Source organism: Suricata suricatta, chromosome 3, assembly GCF_006229205.1.
Source record: "Suricata suricatta isolate VVHF042 chromosome 3, meerkat_22Aug2017_6uvM2_HiC, whole genome shotgun sequence".
Taxonomy (NCBI): domain Eukaryota; kingdom Metazoa; phylum Chordata; class Mammalia; order Carnivora; family Herpestidae; genus Suricata; species Suricata suricatta.
Window position 1 is genome coordinate 128,217,368 of NC_043702.1, and position 17,217 is coordinate 128,234,584.

At 43.8% G+C, this 17,217-nt stretch overlaps 1 non-coding gene across 1 annotated transcript; it reads right to left on the bottom strand.

Annotated features, from left to right (window-relative positions):
* Positions 1-14,924: 14,924 nt before the first annotated feature.
* On the bottom strand, positions 14,925-15,031 carry LOC115288775. Its single transcript, XR_003907179.1, has one exon. It is a non-coding gene; the product is annotated as a U6 spliceosomal RNA (small nuclear RNA).
* Positions 15,032-17,217: the final 2,186 nt, after the last annotated feature.

The window sequence follows — 17,217 nt, forward strand, 5'->3', positions numbered from 1 at the left end:
AAAAATGAACTCAAAACATATGTAACCTTTTGGGATTAGCTTTTTTCCACTCAGCCTAATTCCCTGGGGATCCACCCAAGGTTTTCTCTCCATCAGTGGTTTGTACCTGAGTAGTATTTCCAGGTATAGATGTACCACAGTTGATTTAACTGTTTACACACTGAATATCTTGGATATTCAGGACATCTGAGTTTCTAGTTTGGGGCTATTCTGAATAAAGCTGCTATGAACATTCATATGCAGGCTTTTGTGTGAACATAAAACCTAAGTTTTTATTTCTCTGGGATAAGTGCCCAAGAGTACAGCTGCTGGGTCATGTGGTAATTGCATGTTTAGATTTATAAGAGACTACCAAATGTTCTCCAGAGCGATTGTACCTACCAGCAATGTGTGCGTGATTTAGTTTCTCTCATCCTTGCCAGCAATTGATATTATCACATTTTTAAAATTTTAGCCATTCTAATAGGTGTACAGAGAAATCTCATTCACTCATTAAAAATTTAATTTTTAAAAAATTCTAGTTTAATATTTTAACTTTTATTATTATTGATTACTTGCACAGCTTTCATGGATTTTTATTTTTTAGAAGCTTCTTTACAACTGAACAATTGTGTGAAGTGCTGAAAAAGTCCAAATACTATTTCACACAATTTCATTTCACTCATTTGGTCACACATTTTTCAGTATGCCAAGAATTCTGTCAGTGCCCACTTTTGAGACATGACTTGTACAATATTGAAACCTTTTCAGCAATTGTCAACACAAAAGTTAACATGAGGTATACTGACTGTATGAGTAATATAGTTAAATGACTATTCTGGCCTTTTTGAGCCTATTATAAAGGGAATTTCTTTGTCCACATACCAATTATGTTTTCTTAATGTTTATTTATTTTTGAGACACAGAGAGAGTGCAAACAAGGGAGGGGCAGAGAGAGAGGGAGACACAGAATCCGAAGCAGGCTCTAGGCTCTTAGCTGTCAGCACAGAACCCCATACGGGGCTTGAACCCACGAACTGTGAGATCATGACCTGAGCCGAAGTTGGCTACTTAACTGACTCAGCCACCTAGGCACCCCTTATGTTTCTGTATTTATGAAATACTTTTCTTTTTTTCAAGGTATTTATTTATTTATTTATTTATTTATTTAATTTATTTTTGAGACAGAGAGAGAGCAGTTGTGAGCAAGGGAGGGGAAGAGGGTGAGAGAGAATCCCAAGCAGGCTCCAAGCTGTCAGCACAGAGTCCAGCGCAAGGCTCACTCTCACAAACCTGGAGATCATGACCTGAGCCGAAAGCAAGATTCAGCCCCTTAACCAACTGAGCCATCCAGGCGCCCCATAAAATATTTTTCTAATCAAAAACTTCCACTATGAAAAAACGGACACCTGGCTATTTCCCTTTTAGCCCTTCCAAAATGAGAATTCACTCATGCTGCCTCCTTGGGTCCTCAACTCCGTGCAACCCAAGACTCACCCCAGCTTTCAGGCCATCGTACCTGTACCTCAAAGGGAGGAGAGAGGTAAGGCGGGAAGACCCAGTATTTCAGGCTCCTATTTGTCTGGGAGGGAAATCTGACATTTTTAGCTGAAGCCTAAAACATTTACTTTGAAAAAAGTAGAGACCCAGTTGCCTAGATACCGTCAGGAATACATACCACTGAATCTGTGGGTGACCTATAGTTGCTTTGTCCCTGTTTGAGTGTCCAGCATGTTAAGGGGAGAATGACACAGCACTCACAAACAACCCCTAGCTGCTTGGGCTCTCTCTGTGGCCCTCTGGGCGTGTAGGTGTGCACATCACACACCCACACATATGCACTAATGAGTAGCTTAGTATGAAAACCCTGCAACAAATATCAATTCTGTAGATTGCCAGGGAGCCCTAATTGGGTTTGCTACCAAAGCAACTTCTATAAAGACTATAAATAGTAGGCACATGCCTCTGTAAGCAGTGCAGCTATTTCTTTTTTAATAGGGCATTCTCATGTTCCAAGGACATCACAGATTACTGAATAATTTATTTAATGGTACATTGTATGAGCCTCAGCCTTTGCCAGTGAGCTCATGGCCCAAATGCCTAAAGAAGGTAAGGTGAGCAAAAGCTAGAGCTCAGGCTTGGGTAAGCTGCTTATTTTTTTTTTTTAACTAGATATGTATGGCTCTGATAGCCATATACACGTATTTTACTTGATATCACCTCAGCTTCAAAGGTGGTAAATAGAATAGAGGTACCACTCTATTGCTGACATTTGGCTAACTCCTAACAGTGCACTCCGCACACAGCCCTGAGAAATACAGGTTAGACTGATGACCTTGTCTGCGCTTGGGGGTTTTAACAAAGGGCTGTGATCTATAGGGGAATGTTTGTTCTCTATGGAAATGTAGGGAACCAAGCGAGCGCAAAATTCAATAAGAGGATGTTAGATGTGGAAAATGGAAACAAAAAAAGATTTGGATGGCTATTTTTCTGTGAACCCCTATTGCTATCTTTTCAATGATTTGGAGTTGAAAAACAATTACTTCTAAGCTTACAGATCTTTGACGGTTTGCCTTGAACTATATACAGGTCTCAGGTGAGCAAAGGCACCTTGGAAGATGGGTACACTTGTCTGTCAAATGTAATTTTGATGAAGGTTAAATTTGTTTAAAGAGAAAATTTAAATTTGACAGTCGAAAGATGTCAAAAGCCTGAAACAGGCACGTCATAACGCAAGAGGAATGTATGTGGCCAAAAAGTGTGGCATTAGAAATAGATTACTATTTCATTAGTAATCAGGGAAATACTAATGAGATGTCCCTACACACTGACCAGTTAAAATTTTCCAGTTTGAAAATATCAAGTGTTAATGAGAATGAGAATGAAGAATAATGAGAGTGACTGCCAGGGGGAATTGGCATTGAAGCAGTGATTTTAGGAGTAGTCGCCGTTATCAACTGAGGTTGAAGACGTACACACTTCATTCCCATTGAAGAGATGCCATTATGGGAAAATGCCCTAGAGGTAGATGTATAGTCTATACACTGGGACATATACAAACATGTTCTCAGAGACATTGTTCAGAATAGCCCTCAGCTGGAACCCAAATGTCCACCCAACACAGAAAGGGCTAAACAGGAGCTCGAGCCACTGTACCAGTGAACTTGACAAATCTCGAGACTCAAATACACAGTATGAGGGTTCACTGGTAGAAGGCTCATAAACAGGCAAAACTAAACTCTCTGGCTTAGGGGTGCATATAGAGACAGTAAAATTATAAAGAAGAGCAAGAAAATCATTATAACAAAAGTCAAGATTATGGTTACTTTGACGGTGAGACTTCTGCACACTAGAAGCATACTCTTTCTTCACTTGGCTGTGGTTCTGAGGATTTTCACTTTATAATTACTTACCAAACCGGATACTGATGTTTTATGCACTTTTATGTATGTAGGTTATAGTTCACACCCACTGGGGCATGCAAAATGCTTTCTAACCATACCATTAAATGTTAAAAGATCAGGATTTTTAAGAAGGAACTCCTGAGTTCAATGTAGTACCCTTAAAAAATAAACTTTAAGGGGCACCTGGGTGGCTCAGTAGGTTATGTGACTGACTTCAGCTCAGGTCATGATCTCATAGTTTGTGGGTTTGAGCCCAGTGTCGGGCTCTGTGCTGATGGCTCAGAGCCTGGAGCCTACTTCCAATTCTGTGTCTCTGTCTCTCTCTGCCCCTCCCCCCGCTTGCAGTCTGTCTCTCTCTCAAAAATAAACAAACATTAAAAAACCTTTTTTAAATAAATAAACTTTAAGTATTAAGTATTAAAAAATAAATTTAAGTGCAAATTCAGCTGAATGAACATTTAAAACAATAAGCCAACCCTCCTGCGTAACACATGAGAATTCTGTAATGCCCACTGGGAAGTCAGGCCAGAAGACAAGAGATCTTGAGAACACTGGCCTCCAGAGCAGAGGCCCCCTTCCAGCCAGCTCTGATGCTCAGCAGCTGTTTCCCTGGGCAGTTCTCTGGGCCTCATTTTTCATCTGTAAAGAGGATCAGCCCCGATTAGAACTCCTCTGAGAGTCTTCTAGTATATTCTTGGGAGTTCTCTGTGAGAACTGCAAAGAAGTTTTTTATAAGAAATTCCTTTCATTTTGACAAACATCTAAAGAATAGGAGCATCATGTGGGGCCTCTGTAGGTCTGCCTCAGAGCTGATAGTGCCAGCATCACTCTGTGTTTATGACTACATGGGGCCAGATGTGCTATTTTGTCCTGAGCCAGTAAGAAGAAAACAGAGGTGACCTTAACGAGCCAAGTCTGCATTTGCCAAGTGACCTCATGAAAGGCTCACAACCAAAGTTTTCAGTTTGAAGGCACGATGTTGTGTGAGATTTGAGTCACGGGACAATGGCTGACCCGAAGAAGGGACTAGGCACCCAAATAACAAGGCAAGGTGCAGTTTCCTCCACAAAAATCACCCCATCCGCCTCCTTAAATTAACGTTGTTACCTCTTATTGGTTTCCTATTCAGTTTGTCAAAGTTGTGAATTTTTTTTGATTTAGTAATTGTAGAAGTTATAAGCCTGTTGGACGTATGCCCAGTTTCATGTTTATACACATTTAGCTAACAGTCTTATAAAAGTAATTTATACCAACACTAGAAATCCTCAGAAAGCTTTTTCTTGTGAAGGCAGCACATGTTATACAAATTCAAGTCACACTGAACCCTATGAACTCCACTGGCCCTCCTGTGATTCTGTTCCCATTTTGGAAGTCAAGCCCTTTCCAGAGCAAGTGTCAGGCTGCGTGGGATCCAACCCTTTTCCTAAGTAGCAGTGACTCTCACTGGCAGCTGATTTTATGTCTGAGAGACATTTGAAAGTGTTTGGAGACACTTTCCATTGTCACAGCTGGATTTGGGGAGTAGTCAATGGAGGCCAGGGATGCTATTAAACATCATACAGAGCACAGGACAGCCCCCATTAGAAAGAATTATCCAGGCCGTAAATGCCAATGGTGCCCAGGTTGAGAAACCCTGACTTTGTTCTCTACAGACTTAACTTGTATACAAAGAAAATCTTCTGCGTCTTTTCCCAGCTAATCAGAGTAAGGCAGTAGTTTTCTCCTATGGCTTATCTTTCACAGCACCTGTTTCCTTCCACACACCAGACACAGGCACGCAAGCACAAACAGCCCCTCAGGCATGAGTTCCATTGCACAACTGGCTTGATTTAAGGGTAGAGGTTTGGAGGGGCCAGGCATTTTGCTATTTTTTGAGGCAAACTTATTCCTGGTCCTCCTCTCTCGGGTCCTGGTCTGCTGTCTACATAGAGTCACTTTGCCTGATGTTTATAACTGGTCTCTAGAGGGAGTGTGCTCTCAAGTGATTCTCAGAGGAAACCACTGGAAACAATATTTGAATAGAAATGGTAATGAGAGCTTCAAACAGATCAGAGTGGTTTCAGACACCTGAGAAATGTGGATCAGTCTCCAAAGTGGATCTAAGGGGCCCACAGGGTTGTGTGGCCATGTGCCTGTCCTGGCTGCCGAGGAATGTCTATCCCCTTGCTACCTGTCCCCATGTAATTATTACATTTGTTCATGGGAATCCTGCTCTGGGTTCCTGGGTCCTACCTCACTCATCAGATGTTGAACTCCTTATGGGTAGACCCTCCCATGTCTCTTGTTGTCACTGGAGCCCCAGCCAGTGTGCTCAGCACGGTGGCCTGCTCTGTGGGCGGTCAGCACTCTCAGTGAGCTCTGAAAAACACAGGCCAGGTGGCATTCTAGGCAATGGTTTCCCAAACATTGCCTGCCATCCTCGCCAGCCCCTCGTCTGGTTCACCTGTTACTCTCGTGACCAGACTCCAGTCAGAACCAACCTTTCAGCTTTGAGACCATTAGAATCTATAGTTTTTTCTGGACAAGAACACAGCCCCTTGATCTCCAGGAACACCTAGGGGACAGTTGGGGCAGAAGTTCTGAGCACTGCTCAGTCTCCACCTCCTCTAGTCTCCTCCCCCCGCAGTGCTACCACAGGGTCACTGAGACCACGATGGGCAGGGCTCCATCCTTCCCTGACGACCAGTGATACAGGTACCTGACTGGATGCCTGACATCCTGCCTAAAACCACTACCCTTCCCCTCCCCTACTCCTTTCTAAGAAGAAAAAATTTCCTCTGTCTAATGTGTAGTCATTCAAAGACATGGGGGGGTGGGGGGTGGGGCGCCATGCCTTTAGCACAACACATGTGTCCCTGGGATGTGGCAGATATGGCCCTTATCTCCTGGGTTGGACTGTAGAGGTCTGCTCAGATCCCACAGCTGAGAGGAGGCTGGAGCTGTTGTGGGCGATGACAAGTCTGAGGGCGCAGGCATCTCCATTTGGCACACATAACCTGCAAGACTCCTTTCCTGTGGGCTCTGTGGTGCCTCTAGCTGCTGAGTCCTGCACCCCTGTGGGGCCTACATAGCTCAAGGTGGCTCACTGGAACAGGCATGAAAATCCTGGCTACAGTAGCAAACTGAAGGCAAGAGCGGCTGGGCATTGGCTGTAAGGGGAAATGAGGCCAGACCACGAAAAAGGAAGGCCCATCATGGGCTCAGAGGTCGGAGGGGTGCTGAGCCGACAAGTACCGTTATAGGAAACAGATTCATAGGAATGGGTGAGGTGAAGTCCCCGAGTATATCAGGCTGGGGGCTGTCTTATGGAACCTGGTGATGTGTTCAGTCTAGAGGAGGGGAACAAAGAGGGATACCTACTTGGTAGCATCAAGAGGATTAGACAAGTCTTAACTGGTCCATTTTAGCCTGATTTAAAGTTTATTTATTTTTAAAGTTTGTTTAGTTTTAGAGAAAGTGTGAGCAGGGGAGGAGCAGAGAGAGAGAAACAACGAATTTGAAGCAGGCTCTGTGCTGTCCATGCAGAGCCCGAAGTGGAACTCAAACCCATAAACCATGAGATCATGGCCTGAGCGGAAATCAAGAATTGGATGCTCAACCGACTGAGCCACCTAAGCATCCCCATTTCTGCCTGAGTTAAATCTATGATGTTCAGACTTGGTTGTGGGGAAGGCAAAGAGCAGTTTGAGTTTTCCCTGACTTTACCCCAACACAGTGGTGACCTGGAGCCCAGCCTATGATTTGCAAAGGCAAGCCTAACCCTGTGCTAACCAAAAAAGCATGGGCGGGCTCCCACCTCAACAGTGGGCACTGGCTAAATGTGGCCCTCCCGCTGTGTGATACAGATCCTAACTTTAGCTGGCTATGGTCATATGCAAAGCGTGCGGCCTGCTGCCTGATCAGCCTCGCCAGGCCACTTGTGATTTACATCCTGCACCTGTGGGGATTTGCATGTCCCAGAGCTGGCTGGCTTGCTCTGAGGCTGTGAACCTTCTAGATTCTTAGTCAGGACTCCCTGTGTGCTTGGCGGCAGCTCCCACCTCTCCTCCAACCCGGGGAGCAAGCAGCACTTCTTGCACCTCTGCCCTGTGAGTGGGCCTGGGAGGGGCAGGGCCTCACGGAGGTATGAGATCTGGGTTTTAGGCAGAGAGATGGTGAGAACCAACCTGGCCTGTGAGATGGGGTCTGACCAGTGCAGCAGCACATGGTCTGCTGGTGATCCGGGCCTATGTCTCCCCTTCCCCTGGCCGCCAGCTTTTTGTTCTTATCATGGTGGATTAGCTCCCTAAATAGAGGTTGGACGGAGAAAATGAGAGGAGAAAAATTGGGTAGAAGGTCTGGTGGGGAAGGAAGTTAAAATCAATTGACCAAATGAGATTTCGATGATCCCATACACTCTCTGGTCCTTTTCTTATATATAGCCAGGGGTCACAGTTAAATGTTGGGTGTAGGCACAAAACACACTTCATGCCCATTCGCCTATGAATTCTCTAGTCTTCATCTTGAAAGCTGGTGGGCCCAGGGCTCAGGATGCCCGGCTACCCTGCCCCCAGGAACTGATGCCAGCAGGTGGTATTATGCATATGACTGGCCTGCAGGCTGTATGACAGGACATTCTGCCTGTCAAGAAAACTGGGTAGTAGCTACATGGAGCTACACGGAGCATGTGTGCCGTCTCCCTGGCACGGAGGAAAGACACAGGGATGGGCCGCAGGAGGGGAGAGAGTGGAGGAGGCAAAGAAACGCCTCTCTTGACGTCATGCTCTGGGAGAATGCCAGAGTCCTGAAGTCTGGTCCTGAGGGATTACCACGTTTTAGAGGAACATCAAGGAACAGATCTGAGTGGTGGGAAGAGGCCAAACTGTGAGAGCCCCAAGTGCTCCTCTGGCAAGAAGAGGGGATCTTGCTGCCAGGAAGCTCAGGGCTAGAATTCTCTGCCAGTGACCTATCCCCTTTCACCTTATTTATTCTTCATCTGCACTGGACTTTATCATTCAAAAGAAAAAGCAAAGCTAGGCTGTGAAGTTCCAGAAAGAGCCTCTATGGCTCCTTTAAGAAAAGTGAACTATGAACCTGTAGGAAATGTCAAAACAGGAATAAAGGGAAGGAAGAAATCTCTTCTGTGTGAGCAACTATGCCATCAAGCTCTGTTAGTTTATGGGACATGGGGCAGAATTTTTGCTCCCATCTGAAATCCAATTTCTAACCTACCCATAATGGCTTTCAAGAGGTGACCATGGGTGTCATGGTCCTGAACACACTCTACTAGTACAAATAATATCATTGGCCAACTTCCTACTCAGCAAACAAAGTCTATCCAATTTAATAAAACACACACACACCTTATACCTTTGGCATACAGCTGGTGACCATCTGGGAACATGGAGTTACAACTCAAGTCACCTTGATAAGTTTTAAAACCCACCTTGAATGTCGGGCAATAGAAGAAAAGTCCTACCTGTGTAGGCAGCTGAGAACATAATTTCCTAGAGCATGCTCCAAATCAAGGCCAAAGTTTAAGTCATCCAGGACTCTGAGGAATCGACATGGTCCCTCTGAAGAGCCTCCATGATAAACCACTATTCCCCAAGATCTCTGATCTTTGCCAGTGGGAGGGCCCGGAGTGGATGTGTTATCACTACCACACATAGTGCTGTAACACAAAGTCCTGAGTGACAGGAGAACCACCAGAAGTCACAGTTTCTCTTATATAACTCTGAGAAGAGACTCAGCATTTTTATTTTGTATGAACCTGGGGTATGCTTGGAGAAGTAGAGGAAATGGCCTGGGCGTTCCCTGCTAAAATGGATTTCCTAGAGAGTCTAAGTGACACCGTGGGCTGGCACCCGTGGTGTGCCTGCTGCAGAAGACACTGTGTGCCTGAGGGCAGCAGGTTTGGTCTCCTGGTGTGGGGGACTGAAACACCGAAATGGGCAGGTCCGTCTGTCTGTCAGAGAAAAGTTCAGGGGGCCATCCAAGAATACAACAGGGAGGGGAGAAAAACCCAAAGAAAAACCTTCAAACTGTCTATTTCTCTTTGGAAACCATACAAGTAAGTAGATGACACTGGTTTCCAAGGGGTGTGCTTTTGTCCTCTAGCGCAAAGATGCGGGGAAGTCCTGGGGCTGTGCAAATGTGAAGCCAAGGAAAGGAACATGTCACCTTCTATGGCTTTTTACAGCTGCCTTTCCCTAACTGACTGCACTTGCTGCTCACCTTAACCTCTGAAGGAGACAAAAATTATTACCTTCATTTCACAAATGAAAACAGTGGTCTTAGGTTAAATGACTTCTCAAAAGCCACACTTTTTCTAAGTGGCAGAGCCTGGATTAGAACCAGGGTGCCCTCACTTTAAATACAGGCGATGTCAGTGGCTTTTAAACTGTGTACCCAACAATATCCTCAGAAAGGAAGGGAAGCCTTGCATCCTTGACTCCCGCTCTGATGGGAACAGCTCCAGTTTCATTTGCTGTATCTATCGGTGTTCCAGTCAAGATTTATAATAGATTGAAAAGTCACTGCGCTCTGCCATGATGTGGCAGGGGGGTGGGAGTGGAGTCAGCCACAGGACAAGGGGCCCACTTGGAACACGTGCAAGGAGAGGAGGGGTGGAGATACCGGCCCCTCAGGTAAACCCCCTGTGCACCCGTGCTCCGAGCTGCAGGTCTTCTCTTAGGGAAAGCAACCGCTAAGGCTTGTCAGTTTGGGCAAGTTCTTCCTGGCTTGACATCACAGGGTCAGCTTTGTGGATCTCATCCAGACAAATCTAAAGCCCTCAGCATAAGTCACAAACTGCCCAAGTTTAATGAGCTGTTATAGCCCCGTGCCTGGTAAGCAATACTTCCAGGCTTCTCCATGCGCCGGCTGCAGTGAAATACATGCTGATCTTAAAGGCTGGCTTATGCCGGGGTGTCACTTCGTCATGGTATGAGGCCACTGAGGGGGTCACCCTCACCAGCCTGAGTCCTGAGCCCTCCTCACAGTCTGTCCGTTTCTTCCAAGCTTTTCTTTCAAATGGCTCCGTCTGTTCTCTGACTGCTGTTCTGACCGTCCCAGGAAACCTGCATTAAACCTGCTAGTTTTAGCTTCTCCAAATGGAGCTACTTAGAAACAGCCTCTTTCTCTCCCCCAGCTTCCCAGCTGGCAAATATTCTGGCTTACCAAGGGCCTCCAAGAGCTGTGTGGTGTCAGGCAAATCATTTACGGTTTGGTTTTGACCCTTTAACCTGGACTCTTAAAAAGCTGCTTGCTACAGATAAAAGACTGATCTAAGGTCTGCCTCAGTAGATCATTGCGGTTGGTGGACCAATTGCAGTCTTTTGTTCAGATTTTACAAAGCATTTGCAGCTTGGTTTTGTCTTTTGTTTTCACATCTCTTTATTTAACCTGTGTGTGATAGAAAGAAGTTAGACCCGGATTTGAATCCCAGCTTTGCCCTGACAAACTGTGATCTTAGACAAACCACTCAACCTCTCTGAGCTTCCTTTCTCCATTTGTATAAAAAAGATAATACACTGCATGGGGTTGGCGTTTTGTTTTTTTTTTTAATGAAGAATAAATGAAGTAAACCTATGCAATACTTAGCACAGAGTCAGATTTCAATAGATGCTAGTTTCTTCTTTATCCTTAGGGATAAAACCAAAAACTTACCCATGTCTGTTTTCCCAAAATCTAGTATGATGGCTAGTACATAACATACTCTCAGTAATGTTGACACTATGAATGAATAAATTAGGAGCGAATCAAGAGGGCATATATGAAATTGATTGGCAACGGGGAAAGTTGCCAAAACAAACAAAAGTATTAAAATTTAAGAGTGAGAAATCTATCAAATGCTCCAAAGTGTATATTCAAATATGTTCACTGTTGTGTCCTTGATAATAGTGGATCTTTTGAAATAACCTAAATGTTCATAAAGGGGACTGGGTACATTCATCAAAGTAGTTTAATTTTTTTTATTTTTAGAGAGAGAGCATGAGCAGGGGAGAGGGGCGAAGAGGGGGAGAGAGAGAAAATCTTAAGCAGGCTCCATGGAGCCTGACACAGGGCTCCATCTCACAACCCTGAGATCATGACCTGAGCTGAAATCAAGAGTAGGACACTTGGGGAGCTTGGGTGGTTCAGCATGCATGCTTTCTCTCTTTCTGTAAAGAATAAATAGGTATTTTTTTTTTAAAAAATAATTGGATGCTCAACCAACTATATAAATACTATATTAAAGCAGTTTAGTATAGGGTCACCTGGGTGGCTCAGTCAGCTGAGTGCCTGGCTCTTGATTTAGGCTCAGGTCATGATCTCATAATTCATGAGATCAAGCCCCACCTCAGGCTTTGTACTGACAGCAAGGAGTTGGCTTGGGATGCTCTCGCTCCCGCTCTCTCTGCCCTTCCCCGCTCGTGTGCACGTATGTGCACCCTCTCTCTCTCAAAATAAAGAAGCTTAAAAAAATAGTTTAATATAAAATTCTACACAACCATTTTCAAAATGTAAATTTTAGAAGTATGTTGCATAAAAATGTCCAAAACATGTTTGTAGGTGAAATATTGTGTTATAAAATTGTATTTCTGTAAATCTATCTATATTTGAAAAGAAATGCCTGGAAGAATAGTAATAGGTAAAGGTTATGTCTGGGTGGTGGAATTACAATAATTTTTATTTCATAAACTATCCAATATTTAAATTTTTATGAGTATCATTTTTATAATTAGGAAAACAAATTTCCTTTGGAAAACTAAAACACACAAATATAACAATCAGTTCCAGGGCTCCTTTGGTTGTAAATGTCAAAACTCACTTTAAACCCACATAGACTCAAAGGAAAATGGAAGACTATTATGGTGGCAGGAAGGTTGCGATAAGGCTGGGCCTCAGGAATACATAGAAATGGGTCCAGCACACTGCACCTCTGGGTGTGGGCATCATTCCTTCCACTGCAGGCCAGCCTCCTCCGCATGGCAGGAGATGCCATCTGGTTGGGTTCAGCGTGGCTAGTCTCTGCCACAGAGAAAACTGTGCTGTGGTCCTGAGGTTATGAATTCCAAAAACACACTACAATTGGCCTCACTGGGTCAGATGTCTATCCCTTACCCAGTTGTTGTGCCCAGGGCTTGGTGGTGCTCTGTAACTGGTCCAGCTCGTGGCTCATTTTCATCCTTTGGTCCATCAATGTGTGCAGCAGGCAGGGTCCTGTCAGAAGAGCTTAAATAATAGGTTGAGAAATGATTGTCTTCTTCCTCCATTCACCCATCTGCTGTGAACTACTATTTCCTTGGAGATGAGGGGGACAGGATAGGATGTTCTGAGTTCATTGGCTTAATTTCAGTTTTCAGAGGAGGCAGGGGAAGGCTGGAAGTAGAAAGGATTGGACTGGGCATTATCAACATCAGAGGCAATGAGTAAGCTTTCCTGACCTGCCCCTGTGCTGGTGTGAAGATTCATCTGAATCATCAGAGAGCTTATGGCTCAGCCCAGGGGCCATGTGCTGACTGGACAGAGGCAGCAGCTTTTGTTGTTGTCATTCCCTCTCTTCCTGGCACCTTCCATCACTTCTGCATAAGCAAGGAGAAACAGATCTTCTAAAGAATGATGCATGTTCTTAGAGTATCTTGCATAAAACAACCAGAGCTCAATAAAACATTCAGTGCATTCCCTGCTTTATTTACTTACTCAGGAGGTGGTAATTTAATTTCTTTCCAAAACAGAGTGAGTGTGTCTAGAAAATAAACACTTAGCTTACTGTTGTAATTCAGTTTGTAATAAGTTAGTATGTTGGAACGGGACCATGGCACCATGAGTCTCTGGTGGTCAAGAGCTATGCTTTAGCCATCACTGAGCCCCAATGTAGTGCTGGTCCACAATAGGTACTCAGAGGTTAAGGATGCTCAAAGATCTTATGGTTCAGTCTTAACAGGCTCATTTCTTAGGGTTTCTTTCTCTCTCTCTCTCTTTTTTTTTAATGTTTATTGATTTTTTGAGACAAGCTGAGGATTCTTTGAGCACAAGCAGGGAAGGGTCAGAAAGAGAGGGAGACACAGAATCTGAAGCAGGCTCCAGGCTCTGATCCATCAGCACAGAGCCCGATGTAGGACTCAAACTCAGAAGCCGCAAGATCGTGACCTGAGCCAAACTTGGACCCTCAACTGACTGAGCCACCCAGGTGCCCCAATTTGGGTTTCTCTTGTGGGTTTTTTCCTTCCCTTCTGCCCTTCTTCTTCTTCTTCTTCTTCTTCTTCTTCTTCCTCTTCCTCTTCCTCTTCTTCTTCTTCTTTGTGTGTGTGTGTGTGTGTGTGTGTGTGTGTGTCCTAAAGAAGGATACCATCCATTGCCCCAAATCTTCTGGTTCCTTCAATAAATCAGGAGGCATGTTCTTACTCCGAATCTTTGGGATGATGTTCTGTTTACCTTTTTCTACAGCATTTCCTCATATCATTCATTTTTTACCCTTTTACTCATCCTTGATCAAGGTAGGATCTATCCTTCTACCAACAGAGAAACTGTTTTGACTGCCTTGGGTTGGGCTCACTGTCCACTTGAGCACTGGCTGAATCTTAGTTCTATAGGTGGTAGCAGGTTCGTGGGTACACATCCCAGCCCACTCTAAACAATTGTCTTATTCTTGTGGGAGGTTTTGTCCAGCCTCCCATAAAAAATATGGCCACTACAGTGAGAGCACATAATATCACATTTTGTTAATACTGAAGCTTAATGATCATTGAGCACGGAGGGGGACAAAAAGAGTGTTTTTGCTTCCTGTTTAGTATAAAGAGATAGGGAATGAAAGCAATCCACCAAAAACCATGACAAGTCTGGCAACATATATCTACCATGGCCATGTGTCATTACTATGCATCATTTATTTTGCTTTTCAGTGTGAAATTGATTTTTAGTTGCAAGTGAAGGGATATGCATCAACAGGTGTCTAAGTGGTAAGGACATTTGTTTTTATTAAACAGGAAGTCCAGAGGCACGGTCTCCGGGATGGTTTAACCACATCATCAAGGGCTCAGGCTCTTTCTTTCCTTCACATTCTGACTTAATAGGTGTGTTGCTTTTCTTCATCATGTGCATTGCTTCATAGACTTGATGTGGCTACCTTATTTCCAGGCATCCCCTCCATATAGGATGGAGGAGAAAGGAGGAGAAAGGGATGACAGCAAGCTTTTCTGCAAGTCTGTCCTTATTAGAAAAGCAAACAGTTCCTGGAAAATTCCCAGCCAACTTTCATTTTATGTCTCATTGGTCCCAGCTGGTAACACTTTACTCCTAGTAGCAAAGGAGGATGGAACAACGGGCATTTTGTAAAGAGAAATCGTATAACCATGAGTAGATTGAATTTATCAATCTTAATTCATTCCCAGACTCAAGGTATATTGCTGCTACACACCACCAACCTCCACCACCGTCTGACCAGAATTAGTGTTGTGTTAGCAATGACTGCTGACAGTCAAGGGCAACCTTGGCAGCATTATTTTTAGCTGCAGTGATGGTGGCTGTAGAACTGGCCAGTGTTTTTCTGAGATAAAGATACTTTGAAAAGAGTGAAATGACATATGGTTTTTTACAAATTTGCATGTCATCGCTGTGCAGGGGCCAGGCTAATCTTCTCTGCATCATTCCAATTTTAGTATTTGTACCACTGAAGCGAGCACAAAATGATGTCTGGTTTTGATCACTGATCATAAATATGGAGTCAATGGAATATTATCTAATACAAGATACTTTAAAAATGACAGCTGCCTTATTGAATTGAAGACTACCGAGAAATCAAATTAAATAATACTTATACAATCTTCCTTTGCACAAGCAAGTAATTTCTGAATCCAATATAAAAGGAATTATAAACACCATTTGCATCGGTGGTTCAAATTTCTCCAAGCAAGTAAATTCTGAGAATCTCAAACTTCAAACATCTCTTTCTAGTCTATATTTCTACTGGATTCAGAGTGAAAGGTATTTCTTGGGCTGTGGCTTCCTCTACCTAAGCAAAGACTACAGAGGCCCATTGCCTACTTCTGTACTTTTGTTTCTTAGCCCTTCTGTTATTGTTGCTCAAGCTCCCCCCTTCATAAGGTTACTTTGGTATTGGAAGTTTTCTGTTAGTGCTCACAAAGTGAATGGTACAGAGTTAAGGTGTCCAAACATCCCAGATTCCTATGACTGAGGTTTTCCTAGGAAGCAGGGCATTCAGTGCTAAAACCATCCTAGGCAAACTAAAATGGCTGGTCACCCTATGGATGATCACCAGAATAAAAGAGGGTGAAGGAGTGGGGGTTTGAGAGAAAGGAAGGAGAGGGAGGACCTAGGAAGTCATGGCCATTGAACCCAACTTTAAATTCCATGGTTTTTCTTTCCATCTTAATAACTAGGCTTCCTGCACATCAACTCATGAGTGATGCTTGAACTCATCATTTCTTCAGGTTCTTTACTTTTCCAGACTGTACCTAATTGCCTAGTTTTTACCTCCCACTTCAGTCCCAACTCCTATTCCCAGTCACCAGATTCATTGGCATTGTAAGTGAATGCTACAAAGCCCCCTCTGATCCAACACATAGCAACGATAATGAACACACAAAAGAGAATTTTATAAGTCACAGCCACACTAAAAAATGAGATACATACATACATATATGTGTGTGTGTGTGTGTGTGTGTGTGTGTGTGTGTGTGTGTGTGTATCTCCCCACAGTCCTGGAACAGAATAAAAATGCGAAGCCAAGAAGAGGGGCTGAGCTGAGGCTCTGGATCTGGAAGTAGGTAGTAGGAGCTGTGAGCTTGGATAGAAGCCCGCCAGAGGGGAAAGGTGCTCTACAGGAGGCGTGGGAACCAGAGCCAAGCTCAGAGCTCGCAACCGGAAGCTGGGGAAGAGGTTCCCTGGCTTGTGAAAGGAAGCCTGACGTGTAGCTTAGTGTTTCAAGAGAACCAAGCTCGAACCTCAAACCCATGAGGGGGAAATACATAGAGAAAAAGAAAGGCAGGGAGAAAATACTCCTACATATGATGATCCCTGTAAACCCAGTTTTAAAATTCATAAAGAAATCTAACACTAAGAAACAGCCAATAAAATCAATAATTGAACTATGAGTTTTTCCAGAAAAAATAATAATAAATTTTGAAAAAGACTTGAAAATATGTGAATTTAGGATCTTTGAAGAGATCAATGAAGGCATTACATCCTTACAAAAGATATATGCCAGTGATCTATTATGCCATTTACACAAATGAAACAAATACAGGTAGGTGTAAAATTAGAAATTATGAAGAAAATATTGAAATATTTTAAAGACTCAGTAGGATAGTGTAACATATGTGTAACATTATTAATGTGTAACAAATATTAAGAAGTACTGCTTCCCTTCCTAAAAGCCCAAGTTAAAAGAATAGAATTTAGCTCTTGGCCTCCATATTGAGGGGGCTTCAGCCACTTCTGCTCCAGCCCAGGATCATTTTCAGGGGAAGTGAATTGGGAGATGATTTTTGGTTCTAATAATGGTGGATTCAGCTCTTTGTGACAAAGTGGCTGGAACATTGTCAGCTGTTCATGCCTGTTTTCTCCGTCTGCTTCTTTCCCTTGAGAACAAACTCTGTTTTCCCCTCTAGCATTAACTAAACAAGCGAGTCATGTCCAAACTGTAGAGATGACATTTTAATATATAGCCAGGCAGCCTGGCTATCAGTTTCTTTGCAAATCTCAACATTTCATCGGCACGGTTCTGGGCACTTCTCTCTGTTATGTCCGTCCTGTCTGGAGCCTCGAAGGGACTCCTGACAGAGGTCACGAAGTGGGGAGAGACAAAGCCACCCTCATTCTGAGCAGCAAGCCTTTTCAGCTCACAGGC